The 17125-nt window shown below is 40.8% G+C and overlaps 1 protein-coding gene across 7 annotated transcripts in view; it reads right to left on the bottom strand.

Moving 5' to 3' along the window:
• MPDZ (multiple PDZ domain crumbs cell polarity complex component) overlaps positions 1-1451 on the bottom strand; it is a 162177-nt gene extending 160726 nt beyond the window's left edge. For 4 of the 7 annotated variants that reach the window (XM_061132561.1, XM_061132564.1, XM_061132566.1 and 1 more), the window contains exon 1: positions 1260-1450. The gene's annotated coding sequence lies outside the window, so the exon portion shown is untranslated. Of the gene's footprint in view, positions 1-1259 lie in introns of all 7 variants that reach the window. The other 3 variants (XM_061132568.1, XM_061132565.1, XM_061132567.1) reach the window with 2 other exon arrangements.
• Positions 1452-17125: the final 15674 nt, after the last annotated feature.

Here is a 17125-nt window from a genome sequence, read left to right as displayed (position 1 = left end):
CCTTGTAAGTTTTTCAGACTAGATGTTATCTATTCTTAAAATGCAACCTAAATGAGAAATGTCCAGAGAAACACAAAAAGGAATGTTTACGCCACACCTGTCCAACATAACTGGATGGCAAGTTTGGCCACTTTTCAGATTATTCCCCTCTCGACATCCAAAGAACTTGGAGAGGTTTCCTTCAAGGCTGGTGAAGGTAAGGTCCTCTCATCTGGTGTCTCTGAAACACTAGCTGCCACCCGCTCCCATTCCGCCCAAGGCACATAGCACCCATACCCAGATTCTGCCCTAGTAGAGCGACCTCAGCACCCCCGGCCGCGGAGATGGAGACAGACGTCCCGCCGCCCTCGACTCGCCCCCGGACACTGGGCAGCGGCGGCCACCTCCGGCCTTCGCACGGCCCCTCCTCCTCCCCGCAGTCCCAGCTTGAATTTCCACGCGATCTACAGGAAAGAATAGCCCAGCCTTTGTGCCTCTGTAAGAATGCAAGCAAGAATTTACACCATCACCACCGGTGAAACACACACACACATACACACACAGCGTATTCAGAGCAGCGCTTCCCTAGAAACATCCGGCATCCCGAGGCTGCGAAATTGCAGACAAAGGCGCCCCACTGGCGCGGGCTGGGCGTGGGGGGCAGAGGGGGGGAGGCGAAAGCAAAATGCTCCCATCAACGCGGACACGAGATGTTAAGGGCACGGGCGCTAGGGGGAGGGGTGAAGATGGGGGCGGGTACCAGTGAGCCGCCTGTTCTGGGTGCCCCGCTGCAGCCGAGGCGAGGATCGCCAGTCTAGGGGCGCATCCCCATCCCCTGCCCACCCTCGCGGAGCGATGGAGTGGGCGTCCGGCCTGGGGCGCGGCCAGAGCCGCGAACAGCAACAGGCGCCCGTGCCAGGCCCGGGGTTCCCCTCCCTGGCACCCTTACTATGCCCTTCCAGGCGAACGAAAAGATGAAACTTTTCAGCCTCTTAGAGTCAACAAGAACAGAAGAGGAGGGAAGTGGCTGAAAGAACCGGGACGACCGCTCGGGAACCCGGCGAGTCGCAAAGGAAACTTCCAGACTCCCATTCAAGAGCCAAAGCAGCAGCGGCTTCTCGGTAGCGCGGGGTGGGGCAAGCGCACCCCTCAGGCCGCCCGCCCCCAGCGCCCAGCCCCCGGCCCCCGGCCCCCGGCCCCCGCGCACCTTCCCAGGCGGGGCGCGCGCAGGCCGCGGGGGCGCGCTCCGGCCTCCCGGCCCGGGCCCCGGCGCCGCTTACCCGGCTCGCGACGGCCGCCCCCGGCGGGAACGCTAAAGGGGCGGAGGGTGGGGACGCGGGGAGCCTCGCCTGCTCTCTTCTGTCCCGAAGTAACGGCCCGGCGAGGAGCTTCGGGATGGACGCGCACAGACGCTCCCGCGCGACCGAGAAACTTAATCCCGCCCGGCCACCGGCGGCCCGACGCCAGCTTCAGCCGCCGTCGCCCCCTCCCCCTGCGCGCGCCGCACTTGCGCCGACCGGGGCTGCCGCGGAGGCGGCGGCGTTGGCGGCCGCGAGGTTCGGGCCGCCGGGGCTGCGTGACGCCTGCGGCCGGCGGGGCGGCGGGCGCGCCTCGGCCAATCAGGGGGCGCGGCCCAGCCGGCCGGCCCGGGGTTTAAACCAGCTCGGCGGGCGCTCGGTTGGGATGTGGGGAGTGGGCTCCGCGAGGTTGCTGGGGGAAAGCCCCGTTTAATTGCAATGTCAAACTTTAAAAAAGAAGCGTTTATTTGCACAAGTCTGCTCCAGGCAATATTTGGGATATTTTTATACGCTAAATTCTGATACACTTCCCTGGTGGCTCAGACGGTAAAGCATCTGCCTACAATGCGGGAGACCTGGGTTCAATCCCTAGGTCGGGAAGATGTCCTGGAGAAAGAAATGGCAACCCACTCCAGTATTCCTTCCTGGAAAATCCCATGGACGGAGGAACATAGTAGGCTACAGTCCATGGGGTCGCAAAGAGTCGGACACGACTGAGCAACTTCACTTTCACTTTCTATAAACTAAAAAATTGTTTATCTGAAATTCGGATTTAACAGCAGCCTTGATTTTATTTGCTGAATCTGGCAACCTTCGGGAACTGGTAGGCCCTATTTCTAAATCTGAGAACCTTTTTTTTTTTCTTCTTCTTTTTAATCCCAACGTAAATGGCAACCCACTCCAGTATTCTTGCTTGGCAAATTCCGTGGACTGCCTACAGTTCATGGGGTCACAGAGGCGGGCACGACTGAGCGACTAACAAACACACTCTGTCTCAAACACACTCTCTCCCACAGTCTCTCCCCCTCTCCCTCTCCCTCTCCCCCTCCCCCTCCCCCCCTCCCCCTCCCTCCCCCTCCCTCCCCCTCCCTCCCCCTCCCTCCCTCTCCCTCTCTCTCTCTCTCTCTCTCTCTCTCTCTCTCTCTCTCTCTCTCTCTCTCTCTCTCTCTCTCTCTCTCTCTCTCTCCTTGTTAAAGTGATGAGAAGCACTTTAATGAGGATGCCTGGGGCTAATCTCACTTTGTAACAAGTAACTTGTAGCGCATCAATGTCCAGTTTTTGACAATAATCGAACTAAAAGACACAAAAGAATGCAAGAAGCCTTCAGAATTACAAGGTGCCAAAAAAAAGCATATTCATTTCTATCTTGTGCCGGTTAAGATTATCTTTCTGAAATCCTCAATTCATGAGTCCCAGGAATCTTGTCTGGGAAAGAAAACTGCTCTCTTTTCAATACGTAAGTGTAACATTAGAGCATATATTATAGGATACTCAGAAGCCGAAATAAAATGTCTAAAGAATGTATTTAATACCCTGAATTAAAGATCTATTTTTCTTTGGCAGAATTGTAATTTTTGATGTGTCTTTAAAAAGCGATTTGTATATATTTCTACAGTATTCACCAACTATTTGAGGGGAAATAGGTTACAAAATAGACAAGACTTCAAGGGGAAATTGGTTTGAGTTTTTAAATGGATATTTTCAGAAAGCTACAAAACAGAACATTTGCTTGCAAATGACTAGGAATTGAGTGAAGTGACCTCAGTGCGCTGGGTGGAGAGAGTGTCCTCAGCCCAAGGACCCTTGTGTTTTTATTAACATGAATCTGTCTAGTTTTTCCCACCAGCGAAATAAAAATACCGATTAGATTTTTTCATAGTATATGGATATTCATTTCCTCTGCGTCTTTTGAAAATAAAAGTTGAGATAAAATAAGTGCAAAACTCATCTCAGCTTAAGGTCTCCCCTTGTCTCTTCAGCACACCTCTGTGTTGTATAACCTTTCAATGAGCACACTCAGGTCTCACCATTCTGAAAAGGGGACAGAGAGGAGGAAGAAAGAGAGGAGAGAGAGAGGGACGGAGGGAGAAAGGAAGAAGGAAGGAAAAAAGAAAGGGAAGGATGGAGGGACAAAAGAAAAAATAACCTTCCTGAGCAGCTCCTTTCTCCTTGGCTACCACACTTTCCCCTTTTCCTTCACATTTAAGTTTGTTGAAACCAACTAACTGAATCTGGCTTCCTGGCCCATCAGGGCACTAAAGGGACTTTTCTAGAGACACAGTGATCTTCCATCCACTAAATCCAATGGATATGTTTCTCGCCTCCTATTCCTGTCGTCTCAGATGCATCCATAACTGTCGCACATTCTCTCCCTAAACTGTTCCCCTCCCGTTGTGTTTCCATGCATTCACCTTCTCTTGGTTTTATGCCTTCCTCTTAGGGGCAGATGTGTGAGACCTGAAGCTCATACAATTTGAGACTCTGCTTTAAGAAAAGAAAAACAAAGATATCCTTCTTGGGAAAATTTTACTAAACTATGTGACCACGTAAACCTGTTGCTAGGGCTTTTCCCAGACAAAAGGACCCAGAATCATCACCTTTACTAGCTGCAAAGTTGCTCTGCCTCTGTCAGACCACTCTTCAATATTCTTTGCCAACTAATCGCTCCTTAATCTTTAAATGGAATTCCTCAAGACTCAATGATAGGCCCTGTTTTCTTTTTAAGTCTATCTCTAAGTCAGTTCATTCTCACCTCTAGCTTATCATTTATTGGTTAAGGATTCCTAAACTGTTATCTTCAATCCAGACTTCTTCATCTATCTGAGTGTTTATTTGACTTTCCTGTATATCTGTCTCAGACCTAGATTACTCAAAATGGAGCAATGATATTTCTGCTCAGGCCATCTTTCACAGTTCAGTATTTCGGTGAATAGCACTGCCATGGACTTTACTCCATGTTTCCCATAATTAGGATAAACCCATTGAGATACATTCTCATCTATACTCTTGCTCCATAGTACTCATCCTACTCTGTAATTATACATTTAGTTTATGCATTTAGTTATATATGCAATCTTTCTGTTCTCTCTTAGACCATAAACTGCTTGAGAGGAGTGCCCACATCACCATTTTATCCTCAGAGCACAGACAAATGTTTCATACCTAATTAGTGTTCAGTTGACATGGGCTAAATACATGAATGCAAAAATGAGTGATTTATCTATATAACTTTTGTTTTCTTGCCGTAGAGTCATCTCCAGGCATCCCATTTGGAAAGAATTCTCTTACTGCTTAAAAATTCCAGATGATTCCTCCTGCTTGAAGAGGAAAGCCCTTCCATTTCTCCTTTTCCAAATCTGGTCATTCTCAGATGTAAAGAAAGTGCGTGAAATACTAGTTTGTAGAAGTACAGAAGGAAAATGATTCCATAACTAGCTACTAAAGGTATTCTGAGAGTCTTGAAAGGCAAAATGGCATTTCAAGCGTACACAAATTTAATATTTTGGTTTGTTGCAAGTCTATACATGAGATTAAAATAATGGTTTGGTTTAAAAGACATTGTCGTTCTAGTCCCATTTAGCAAAGCAAATTGTACATGCCCACCTTAAATGGTAATACATCAGAGGTGAAAAATTCATTTTGTTTCCATTGCTTCTTCCATAAAACTATCCAGCACTGGGATGATTCCACTCAGGATCATTGCCTTTCGAAGTAAACCCGTATCATTACTGCTGTTTTCTCTTATGCTTGTTCTAACCCAGACACAAATTTTCTGGTAGTAACAAAACAGTGTGGTTTATTGCACTGGTTTAAAAAATGTTTTTTTAATTAAAATAAAATCTTACAGAAAAAGCCCAAGTATAAAGCAGATAAAGTAGAGCTGCTCTCCTCTGTGAGGTGGGTTGAAACTCACTCCTGTGTATAGATTAATAATTCCTCCTATTCTTTCTATTTCATGTCAAGCACAGTCTTCGGATCTGATGATGAGGGAATTAAGCACATTGTCTGCATCCCAGTTGTTTTCCCAGGGAAGCATTCTGCACACTAATTTGTTTCTATCAAATCTGAATAATGTTCAGACCAATTTTGTAAGGGAAAAATTCTGTGGACTTCCAGTATTAGCTAGATTTTCTTAAATATAATTTAACAAGTATTGATACAAATATCAATTAAGTATATAAAACTTGGATACTGGCGAAAGGTCCAGTTTGTCTACTCAAAACCCTTAGTGTCTGCCAGAAAGAGATCCTGGAAATCCCATGTTCGATCCATCAAGATAGAAAGTTGCCTCCCAGGCAAAATAGTCTTTGTTCTGCTTTCTTGACAGTGGTCCAGTCCCTCCCTCACTTGGTAGATGTTACTACAGGGCCCCCAGGTCAGCATTGTGTATGAACCAGATCCTTTCCCCAGGACTAAATGACTTTGGAGGAATTCTAAATGTAGGCCAATGGTTTATTTCCATATCTTTAGACAGCTGTGTCTCTTATTAACTAATAATGCTCCATTTAAGTGGAAACTAGTTGATGTATTTACATCTCTTCCTGCCTAAGGATTAGCTAATATATAACAAATATTCATTTTTTATTTATTATAGTTTGCAGAAAGGTTTTTATATTCAGCGTTGGCTGGATAACTTTATGGTTTTAACTGGCCTCTAGTTTCTCCAGTAAAAGAAATGAGTTTGAATACTTTTTTTTTTCTGTTTGTTCAATGTTAGAAAAAAATAGGCTATTTTAAACAATCTTTAACTTCTTTTGATAATTGAAAACATACAAGATTGAAAAAAGAAGAATGTTAGGATAATAAATATATGTCTACAAGAAATCCATTAGGAGGAAAGAATGGCTGAGAGAGAATGCCAGGCATGTGAAAAATGTAAAAATTATATCTCTTTTGAGAACATGTAGAGTAATCTGTCTCTTTTCATATAACAAACTGTTTATAGAAGAATAGGAGCACTGAAACATACAGTGTGTGTGACTGGGTCTTATCTTTCAGAGGAAGAAAGAAAGGGCATTGGGAGGTCATGACCATCTGACCTTGACTCTATATACTCATGGACCCACAGAATTATGGTGCAGTGAGGAAATGCTGGGAGAAAGCTTTAGGAAGAGCTTGTGTTTTGGGTGGAACACATCCAAATAATCTGACTCAAGTTTATACCAGCTAGAATGACATTTTGGAATCTCTCTCCTGTAAAGTATTTCTTCTGCATCATGTGTAATATTAGAGTATAAATTAGTTGTCCAAAAAAAAAGTCAAAATAAGTAAGCAATAATCATAATGAGAACTTGCTTAAGTCATATCATAAGTTTTAGGTAATACACCTCCTTTGTGATGACAGAAAGAATAGAGAAAAGAATTGTGTTTTTGAGAGTGCCACTGGGTGACTAGATCACACTTAACCTGAAGTCCACGCCTGCTTTTCTATTTTTATTTACATGAGACAAAAAATATCCTTTAGTTCTTAAACTAGTGTGAATTGTGTCTTCTATTATTTGCAAGTAAAAGCTTTTGAACTGATAAAATATACATATTAAGCCATTCACAGTGATCTAAACAGTACTTTCAACTTCCTAGGAACACACTGGGTTCCGTCATCTAGTGGGAGTTGTTAAAGATTAGCTAGGAATATGGGAAAGAAAGAGTTTCCATAGGTGAAACTCACTGAGAAATGTGATATAGTTCTGGTTATACTACAAACGTCCAGAGAAAAATGCAAACTTGTTTCAGAGGTTGTCTTTTAGTCTCTGCATTTTTACCATAATTATGACTCACTGTAGTCCTTTCCCTGTTTCTCTTGCTTTCCATCTTCCTCTGAAAATATCTGTTTAAATTGGTTCCTTGAAAGTCTGGTGATCCTTAATGTTCTGATCTATTTAATAAAGAGGCAATAAACAGTTCTAGCCTCTATCCTTGAGAAGCCTTCTTGACCCATGTGTTTCACTTTTGAGGAAATAGCACGTAGGAGACCCTAATTTCCAGAAGGAGGAAGTCTTGGCTTATAGTCATTGAAATGTTTAGAGAGGACATTTCTGGGTGTTTATCTGAGAAATAGATGATAGATGCCTGGCTGCCAGGAGTTCTGTATGGAAGCTTTGTGTGTGTGTGTGTGTGTGTGTGTGTGTGTGTCTATGCATGTGTGTGGTGATAATGGTAATGTTGATTGTCCTAATCCCCACTTTTTGCACCTGACATTTTATTTCTATTCTCCATCATACCTTGTTTCCAGCTTCTTTGCAGTTTTTGTAGCTTCTTTGCAGTTTCCAGCTTCTTAGCAGTTATAGAAGATGATGCAGTTCTCCCCAGCTGTAGCTCTGTAGGCTCTTGGGTAGTGTTTCTCAAACTATCTATGCAGAGTCAGATTTTGCAGTTTAAACTCCCAGTGTCTCACTGCCCATTGTGCTTAAAATGGATTACTAAAAAAGTGATTATATGCATGGATGTTGCATCAGTATTAAATTAATATAAAGATATTCAAGTAACTCGAAATGTCAATGTGGACCAAGCTATAGATCACACTTTGGGGAGCAACTCTGCAGGGCCTTGCTACTCCAAATATGGTCTGTAAACCAGAAATACTTGCATTGCTTGGGAGCTTGTCAGAAATGCAGAATCTCAGTCATCACCCCAAAATTCTGAATTTGCATCTTCAGTTTAAGCAGACCTCCAAGTGTACATTAAAGTTCTTAGGGAGTTTCTACTCTTTCATCTCTTTCTTGTCTTCTGGGAATGTGCTGCTATATCTTTACCTGAAAAGATTTTTCTTCAGAGCTTCAGACAGCTCACATCTCCTCCTCATTCAGGTCACAGGTCAAATGTCACCTCTGTGAAGAAGGCTTCTTTTCTGCTCCAACAGAAGCAGTCATCTCTCTCATGCCACATTACCCTGTAATACTTTCTTTTAAGTATCCAAAATGGTTGCTGTCCTCCCTCCTATCTCCCAACCCCAGCTAGACAATCCAGGAGAGCAGAGATCTTGTCTGTCTCATGGCCTGTCTTTCAACCTATGGGAGCACAGTGCCTGGAAAGTGGTAGGTTCTGTTTACGATGCCAGGTTCATTACTTCTGTTGACTCACGACTTTTGCCCACCACTGGCTCCTCTTGCCTCCTGTTTCTGTTTATTGCTTTCATTGTGTGTCTCTCTGAATTTGTAATAGAAAATCCAACATAAACTGACTTTTAAATAAAATGGATACTGGTTCATGTCCAGTGGAAACCCAGTAATCAGGCATAGATCGGTTAGGGCACTGGGCCCTTTTGGCTCTGACTCTTTTGATCCCACCCATCTCCATGTGTCAGCTTCATATTCAGGCTGGCAGCTAGGTAAACAGGGCAGTCCCAGATGTCACACACACACAGAATGCTGTTCACAGACCATCCAATGTGCCCACTTGCTTTTAAAAACCAGTTAAACTCTGTCCTTCACACCTCCTGCAGCATCCCTTCAACACTCCTTAGACTGAATTAGTTTACATGTCTATTCACAATTCAAAATACTTATACACAAATAGAGAGTGGTATAATTATGAACAATAAAATGTACACATCTCAAGTGTGCATTTCAATCCATTTTGATAATTATATAGACACCAACAAATCAAGATGTCAGATATTTTCATCACCCCAGAAAATTGCCTTGGGTCCTTTGTAGTTAATCATATGAGTACCAGCCTTGCTGAGTGAGCCATACTGAAGTTGGAGGCAAAAGGAATAATCAGGAATACTGATCCTGTCCTTATTTAAAATTCTGATGTTTTATTCATTATTTACCTCAAATTTATTTTTTAACATTACATTAAAATATGATCTATTTTGATCATTAGGTTTTTTTGGTATCCCCACTTAAATTTTGTGCCAAGGCAAATGCCATACTCACTTCACTCACCTCTTCTGTTGTAACCCTGTGTTCAATGAACCTCTATTTCTGTCTTGCTATCTCTGTCTCAATATGATTTCTGCATGTAACCTCTCTACATGATGGCCTCAGAATGGCCAGACTTCTTCCATTGTAGCTGAAGGCTCACAGTGTAAGTGTCCAAGAGAAGCCAGAAGGCCAGGGGCATTCCTTATCTGATTTAGGCTCAGAAGTCACCCAGAGCTGCTTCTGCCATGTTTCATTCATAATGACAGTCACAAAGACTCACCAGGTACAAGGAGAAGGGACAGAGACGCTATGTCTTCATACGAAGAATGCCAAAGAATTTGAAGGCATATTTTAAAACTGTCATGGAGCTGGTGGCTTTTATGGCCAATTTGGGGTATTAATGAATAGACCTTATTTTCAAGTACTAAAATTTCCCAACCAAATGAATCTTTAAAAATTTTACCTTACATTCAATTTAAAGTATCTTCTCTTTGCTTCAAGGTGTAGTTGGATGGTTTTGGTTTTATTCATTACTTCCTCTCCATTCACTCACTATTTCTGGCTCGTCCAAGTTAAGGATAAGAAAGCTGGGAATAGGACAAAAAAGAGCACAAACAAATTTTTTTTTACTTGGCCAGATGTTGAAAACTCTCTTCCATGGCGGGTAGCCAAAGACTAACTCCATCTCTTAAGGGGTGATTTAGTGATCTGAAGACCTCCTCCACTCTGGATTCCTGGACCTCTGCCCATTTTAGAGATAATGTACATTCCTGCCAACCTCCTAAGACTCCCAGTCAGCTCCTGCTTTCCTGGTACACTCTCTACAGCCTCTTCCTCCTAGGGTCCATTCATTCAGGCGGGAAGTTCTTCGGAGAAAGCCTTTCAAAATGGGGCTAGTCTAGAAGCATTACTTTCTAAGGTGTCCTTATGACAAACAAACCCCCAATCCATTCAAATCTATAGATTGGTTTTGGACCCGCCATCTCAGGCAATTCAAGACAGCCTGTCACATTCAAACTTTTCTAGGGGAGAATCAGGCTCTCACCTCTATGATATACTTCTCACACTGTGGAGAGCCCCGACCAAGTTCCCTAAAAGATTTTTCACACCACACTCTGTTTTAATAGCAGCACCAGACCAGACTTAAGTTTTCACAGCTCAGAAACATCCAGTCTGTGTGAGGAAATGCCTCCCCTCCACAGACTTTATTTTCTTGGGCTCCAAAATCACTGCAGATAGTGACTGCAATCATGAAATTAAAAGACACTTGCTCCTTGGAAGAAAAACTGTTACAAGCCTAGACAACATTTTAAAAAGCAGAGACATTACTTTGCTGACAAAGGTCTGTCTAGTCAAAGCTATGGTTTTCCAGTAGTCATGTTTGGCTGTGAGAGTTGGACCATAAAGTAAGTTGAGCGCTAAAGAATTGATGCTTTTAAACTGTGGTGTTGGAGAAGACTCTTGAGAGTCCCTTGGACTGCAAGGAGATCCAACCAGTCAATCGGAAAGGAAATCAGTTCTGAATATTCATTGAAAGGACTGATGCTGGAGTTGAAGTTCCAATACTTTGGCCACCTTATGCGAAGAACTGACTCCTTAGAAAAGACCCTAATGCTGGAAAAGATTGAAAGCAGGAGGAGAGGGGGACGACAGAGGATGGCATGGTTGGATGGCATCACCAACTTGATGGACATGAGTTTGAACAAGATCTGGGAGTTGTTGAAGGACACGGAAACCTGGCATGCTGCAGTGCATGGGGTTGCAAAGAGTTGGACATGACTAAGCAACTGAAATGATTTTTGTTCAGACAAATCAGAATTGGTGAGTAATTCTCCTGAAACTCCATTCACTTGTCTGGGGAGATGTTGAAAAAGCATGGCTTTGCCCAGTATGAGCAATAGAAGAGAAATGTGTAGTATTTTCTACCAAATGTACAATTTTCTCCAAAGAAAGCCTCACTTTGAAAAACCCCTATGAATTCCTACTTGATGGCTTTGAAAATAGATAATAAGTGAAGTATATCAGGATTTGTGTTGATTCTTAGTAAGTGCCATGGGGAATGTATCTAGTTCTTCCATTTAGAATATGTGAATCAGATATCCCTAGGGTCCTGAGATTGGGACTTCATAAAAGTTTCAAGACAACAAAAATATCCCAGTTAACAATGATACAGATCCTGTTATCCCATATTAAGAGTCACATCTTATAGGATATGTTGCTTTAACATGTCCCATTTGTCTCATTTCTTGCATCAATATAAATTTTATTAACTGATATAGTTTTATATTGTATTTTAGTAACTAGTACCCTCCACTGCTATTTTTTTTCCTCAAAATTCTCATACATTTCCTCACCTGATAGAATTTTTAAATTATATATTTTAACTTATGGAAATCAAGAATATTAGATAATCCAAATGGAATTTATACTTTACTTTTTCTTCTAATAGAATCTAAAGTTGTTTGCATCTTTTTAAAAAGTAACAACATAGGCAGATTTTATGAAATCTATATTTTAGAGGCAAATACAAAAAAGTACTAGTGGCTTTGACATGTAGTTCTCCACCCATCCCACAAGTTCCCTTTAAAAATGCAATGTCAGCCAGAGGTCAACTACCAAGTTAATTCATTATATAGATATTAAGTGAGTTATGAGATTTGCTTTGTCATTTATAGCTTAAAAATATGTGCTTACCTAGGGGAAGTTGGAAATTGAAGAACAGTGATGAAGAGGAGAAAAGTGAAACACCTTTAAACTATGTGCTGCATCTGTATTATCACCCATACCTTTTAGAGTCTTTGCTTCCCACTATTAGTTTTTAATCTTCTCAGTGTGGTCGTGATAACTGAAATTAAAAAATATTTATTCCTGGATAAAGCAAAGGATTTAAATTATCTGTAGACTAAATAATTCACCTATGAAAGGTCTTATCTTTGTTTTCAGAGTATGATGCATTTAATGAACATACAGATTATATTTTCTAAAAAGGTTTATAAAATGAATGAACATGGAACATTCTTAGTAATCTTGGTCCAGTAATAAGATTGCAAAATTGGAAAGGGTGAGGTGAAAAATTTGACAAGAGCAAACTAACCCATCAGTAACATTATCTCAAAGGAATAGTTGAGATATTTCAAACTTTGCAGGGCTTTACCTCTTCATAATATTCTCTGAATTTTGGCTCTTTATCTCTGTGTTACATGCCATAGTCTTTATGAAATAGTTCCATGATTGAAGAAAAATTGGTCTAAGCTACTCAATAAGTACAGGTTTACTTATATTTGATATCAACTATAAGTTTGATGGTTTTCTCTTTTATCTTATGTTGCAATTATATTACTTATAATATGATTGACAACATGTGAAGACAAAGCTTACATGAACAATATTCAGTACACTTAGTATACTATTTAACATTTTAGAATAAGAAAATTTTAAAAGATTAATTGGCGTATATGTGGGACTGTGTATTATATGATAACTATGTATGTGTAGCAGGCAAGTTCACTGACGCATTTCGAAAGGTTTTTTGATTTAGACATATCAGGCAAACTTGGAAGAGAAAGAGGAACTAGATTATGAACTGTTCTGTGTTCACTCTAAAGACAAGTGGGATATAGAGCTCAGGTCACTGGACAAAATGTCTCATTTTATTTAAAGTAGATTTATATCCTTTGCTCTGTTGTTTCACTTTAATTAAGTAATGAATATCCTTGACCACAGTAGGGATTAGGTGATAAGTGGATGACTGCCATTCATTATTTAGTAAATGATAACTTAGTACCTGGAAAAAGCCCCACTCTGAATTCCTTACAGGAACAGAGACGATGTAGGTCCTGCTCCCAAGATACTCATATCGCAAAGGGGAAGGCAGGTAGATATGAGTGACACCAATGTGGCTATATTGTCCATGCAGACAAGGCCTCATTAGCATTTCTATAAAGGCATTAGAGGGCTACTAAAGGGCTTTAAGATGGAGAAGAACATCATCAACTTTATAAATCTCAAAGACCAAAAAAGTAGAGGGAAATTATCTTTTCAGGACAAGACCTCCTGTCTCTTCTTTTTGAGGTCAAATGCAAACGGCTTTTTTTGCACTTTGTTTTGAGGCTTTTTTTGGAAGCCTTTGGCCAGACCCAGACTTCAGGATCTGAGGCAAAGAGGGGAAGGACTGTACCTGCTAGAGATAGCTGACTGCAAACATATGTGCATCATGTATATAGGGGGTAATATGTACATCACAAAAGTACAGGAATATTAGTCCCTTTCTATGGCCATGTTCGGGGCTTCCCAGGTAGCTCAGCTGGTAAAGAATCTGCCTGCAATGCAGGAGACCCTTGTTCGATTCCTGGATCAGGAAGTTCCCCTGGAGAAGGGATAGGCTGCCCACTCCAGTATTCTTGGGTTTCCCTGGTGGCTCAGATGGTAAAGAATCTGCCTGCAATGTGGGAGATCTGGGTTCGATCCCTGGATTGGGAAGATCCCCTGGAGGAATGCATGGCAACCCGTTCCAGTATTCTTGCCTGGAGAATCCCCATGGACAGAGAAGCCTGGTGGGCTACAGTCCGTGTGATTGCAAAGAGTTGGACACGACTGAGCGACTAAGCACAAGCACATGGCCATGTTCACAACAGTTTTCACCAAAAATCTGGCTTCTGCCGATCATGTGCCCCGTATCTATCTGTTGCTTATAAAAATTGGCCCAGTTCCTAATTGAATGTCATCTCTACAACCAATGATTTATTTTGGATTTCAGGACTTCTCAGGGTCCCCACCAATGAGGTCCCAATACCTACACATACTACACATACTACTTACAGCCATGTCAACACTTCCCTACACCACCTCCGCTATTACCAATACCACAACTACCACCATTTCCACAGTCGTCTCCACTACCGCGCGCCCTTATAATCAACACTAACATCATCTTAACAACCAAAGCAACATTTAAATGTATACATTTTGCTATCATTCAAATACCCTGGAAAGCATACATTTTATCGGGGAATGCCCTTGGGATCAACATCTGGATGAGGGGGTCATGACAGAAGTAGGACTGGGCAAAGGGAGGTGGTGAATGTTATAGAATGTCAGTTAAACCCTCAGTAGATTCTACAGGCTGCTCTGAAACTAAAATGACTCTTTAGAGTAGTCCCACCTTGAAGAAAGCAGTCTGGTCTTTGATAAGTTTATGGAAATTGCATAACTTATAAACAGTATTCCCAAAGATTGTTTCAACATCATCATCCTTGCATGTATCTTTGTGGACTTTGGTTTCGTTTGTTAATGTTTTTCAGATATTTTCCTAATTCTGTATTTGTTCTCCAAAATAAAAATTATATTTAGTAGGGTCTGCCCAATTGCCCTTCTCTCTAGACACAAAAGTATAGTGCAAAAAAAATTCAATGCTGAGTACAGCAAGGTTAGAGTACAATCAGTTCATCAAAGTATCCTCAAGTGGAAGGAGACAAATACCAATACCATGACTGACTCAAGCCTGAAAAGCAAGTATAATGTGAAATCCAGAGGCAGAAGCTGGGTGACAAACAGGAAACGATTGGATATCAGGAACAGGATAGAAACTGGAGCAGGGAAGAAATTGGAACAGAGCAAGAATAGGTCAGGAACAAAGCAGTTACTACAAACAGCACCCAGTTACCACAGTTTGCTTTTAATAGTCAATTAGTGCTCCTTATGTGGTGAAATGGAGTTGTTAGCATGGCTTAAAAAGACACAGAAAGGAGGGATTTTAATATTTGGGTTTATTTCAAGAGAAATGGACCAGGGCTGAGTTATGAAGAAATAAAAAATCTAAACAGCCCTATTACTAGTGAGGAGATTAAATCAAAAATTAAATCAAAAGTCTAGGACCCAATGGCTTCACTGGTGAATTCTACCAAACATTAAAAGAAAAATTAATAACAATCCTTTTCAAATTCTTCCAGAAAATAGAGAATGAGGGAACACTTCCAAACAAGGTCAGCATTTCCTTGATACCAAAACCAGACAAGGACTCAACAAGAAATTTACAGGCCAATATTCCTGATGGATATAGATGCAGAAATTCTCAACAAAGTATTAGCAAATCAAATTTAACAGTACATTAAAAGGATCACATACCATGATCAAGTGGGACTTATTCCAGGGATGTAAGGATGGTTCTACATCTGCAAATTAATCAATGTGATATACCATATCAACCCAAATGAAGGATAAAATGATATGATCATCCCAATAAATGCAGAGAAAGCATTTGATAAAATTCAACATCTGTTTTTGATAAAACCTTTCAACAAGTGAGTGTAGAAGAAATGTACCTGGGTGTAATAAAGGCCATATGTGACAATCTCACAGCTAACATAATACTCAACAGTGAAAAATTGAAAGCTTTTCCTCTAAGATCAGAATTAAGACAAGGATGCCCACTCTCACCACTGCTATTAAAGATAATACTGGAAGCCATTACCAGACTAATTAGACAAATAAAAGTTACCCAAATCATAGAAGGAGTAAAACTGTCACTATTTGCATATGACACAATATTATGTAAATAAAACTACAAAAACTCTACCAGAAAACTATTAGCCTTAATAAATGAATTCAGTAAAGTTGTAGGATACAAAATAAATATATAAAAATCAATTATATGACTATATACTAATAGTGAGCTATCAGAAAGAGAAATTCAGTAAACAGTCTCATTTATAATTGCATCAAGAAGAATAAAATACCTAGGAAAACATTTAACCAAAGAGGTAAAATACTGGTACTGAAAACTCTAAGACACTGCTGAAAGAAACTGAAGAAGACACAAACAAATAGAAAGATATTTCATGCTAATAGATTGAAACAATATCATTAAAATGTCCAAACCACTCAAAACAATCTCTTAATACATATTCAATGTAATCTCTATCAAAATTCCAATGGCATTTTTACATAAATAGAACACATAATCCTAAAGTTTGTATGTAACTGCAAAAGATACATTTCTTACCCATCTCTGCAAACAGTATTTTTTAGGTTCTGTGGCCAATTGGATACCAGCTCACTTCTAGATTGGAAGGAAAGGAAAAATGGGAGAAACCAGGTTTCTGCCCTCTTTCTCTTTGCTTTGGGCAGCCTCGGGCATTGCCTTTTTTCCTTGTAGATTCCTGATACTTCTGGATGGATACACAGGTTGCCCTTCATCATGCTCTTGAGTTCTGGTAAACACTGCCTTCTCCTTCTTTCTCTTCACCCTTAGGCACACTAGAGACTTACTGTTTTAGCTAATGTTTGAGAGGTCTCACCATCCCCACCTTGGTTTGTCTGCTTTTCCAATATACTTGTAACTCATATCTCATGCAAAAGTATTTTTATTAAACCAGCTGGCATAAGTTCTGTTTCTTTCCTGGACCTTGACAGACCCTCTAATTTTTTCTGTTCCCTTGCGCAAAATGAGGATTGTATTGACTTCTATGCTCATTTCAGCTTTTTTGGAGATTACTGCCAACCAACCATTTCCCAGCAATCTGGTACACGTGTTCATGCATTCATTTAACAAATACTGATCTTTTGACTATCAAATGTGAGGCCCTATTCTAGTTCCTGAGGAAGCAAACAACAGTGAAAACAAAGTCTTGCTCTCAAAGAGCATACATCCTATTGTGGGGGAGGATAAACAAGTGTTACAGTTTGACTAGTACTGAGGTATTATTTATTAATTTTTCAACTTGATGTATACAGTTTTTTGTACTGTATTTTATATAAATTGTCAAGTATATACTCATACATTTCATAAATTTCACACTGATAAGACCCCATGTGAAATCTCCTAAAACATATGACTAATCTAATTCATATCCTTCATCATCATAATAAAATACATTAATAAATGGTTGCCCATTACAGGTGTCTCTGAAAAATTCACACATGCATTTTAATTATCACTTTTGTAAAGTACCCAATTTAAGACATTTAAAAAAATACTGAGAT

The sequence above is a fragment of the Dama dama genome, chromosome 29 (assembly GCF_033118175.1).
Source record: "Dama dama isolate Ldn47 chromosome 29, ASM3311817v1, whole genome shotgun sequence".
NCBI classification, from domain to species: Eukaryota; Metazoa; Chordata; class Mammalia; order Artiodactyla; family Cervidae; genus Dama; species Dama dama.
The sequence above is the reverse complement of the archived record's forward strand: the minus strand, read 5'-3'. Positions and strand labels throughout refer to the sequence as shown.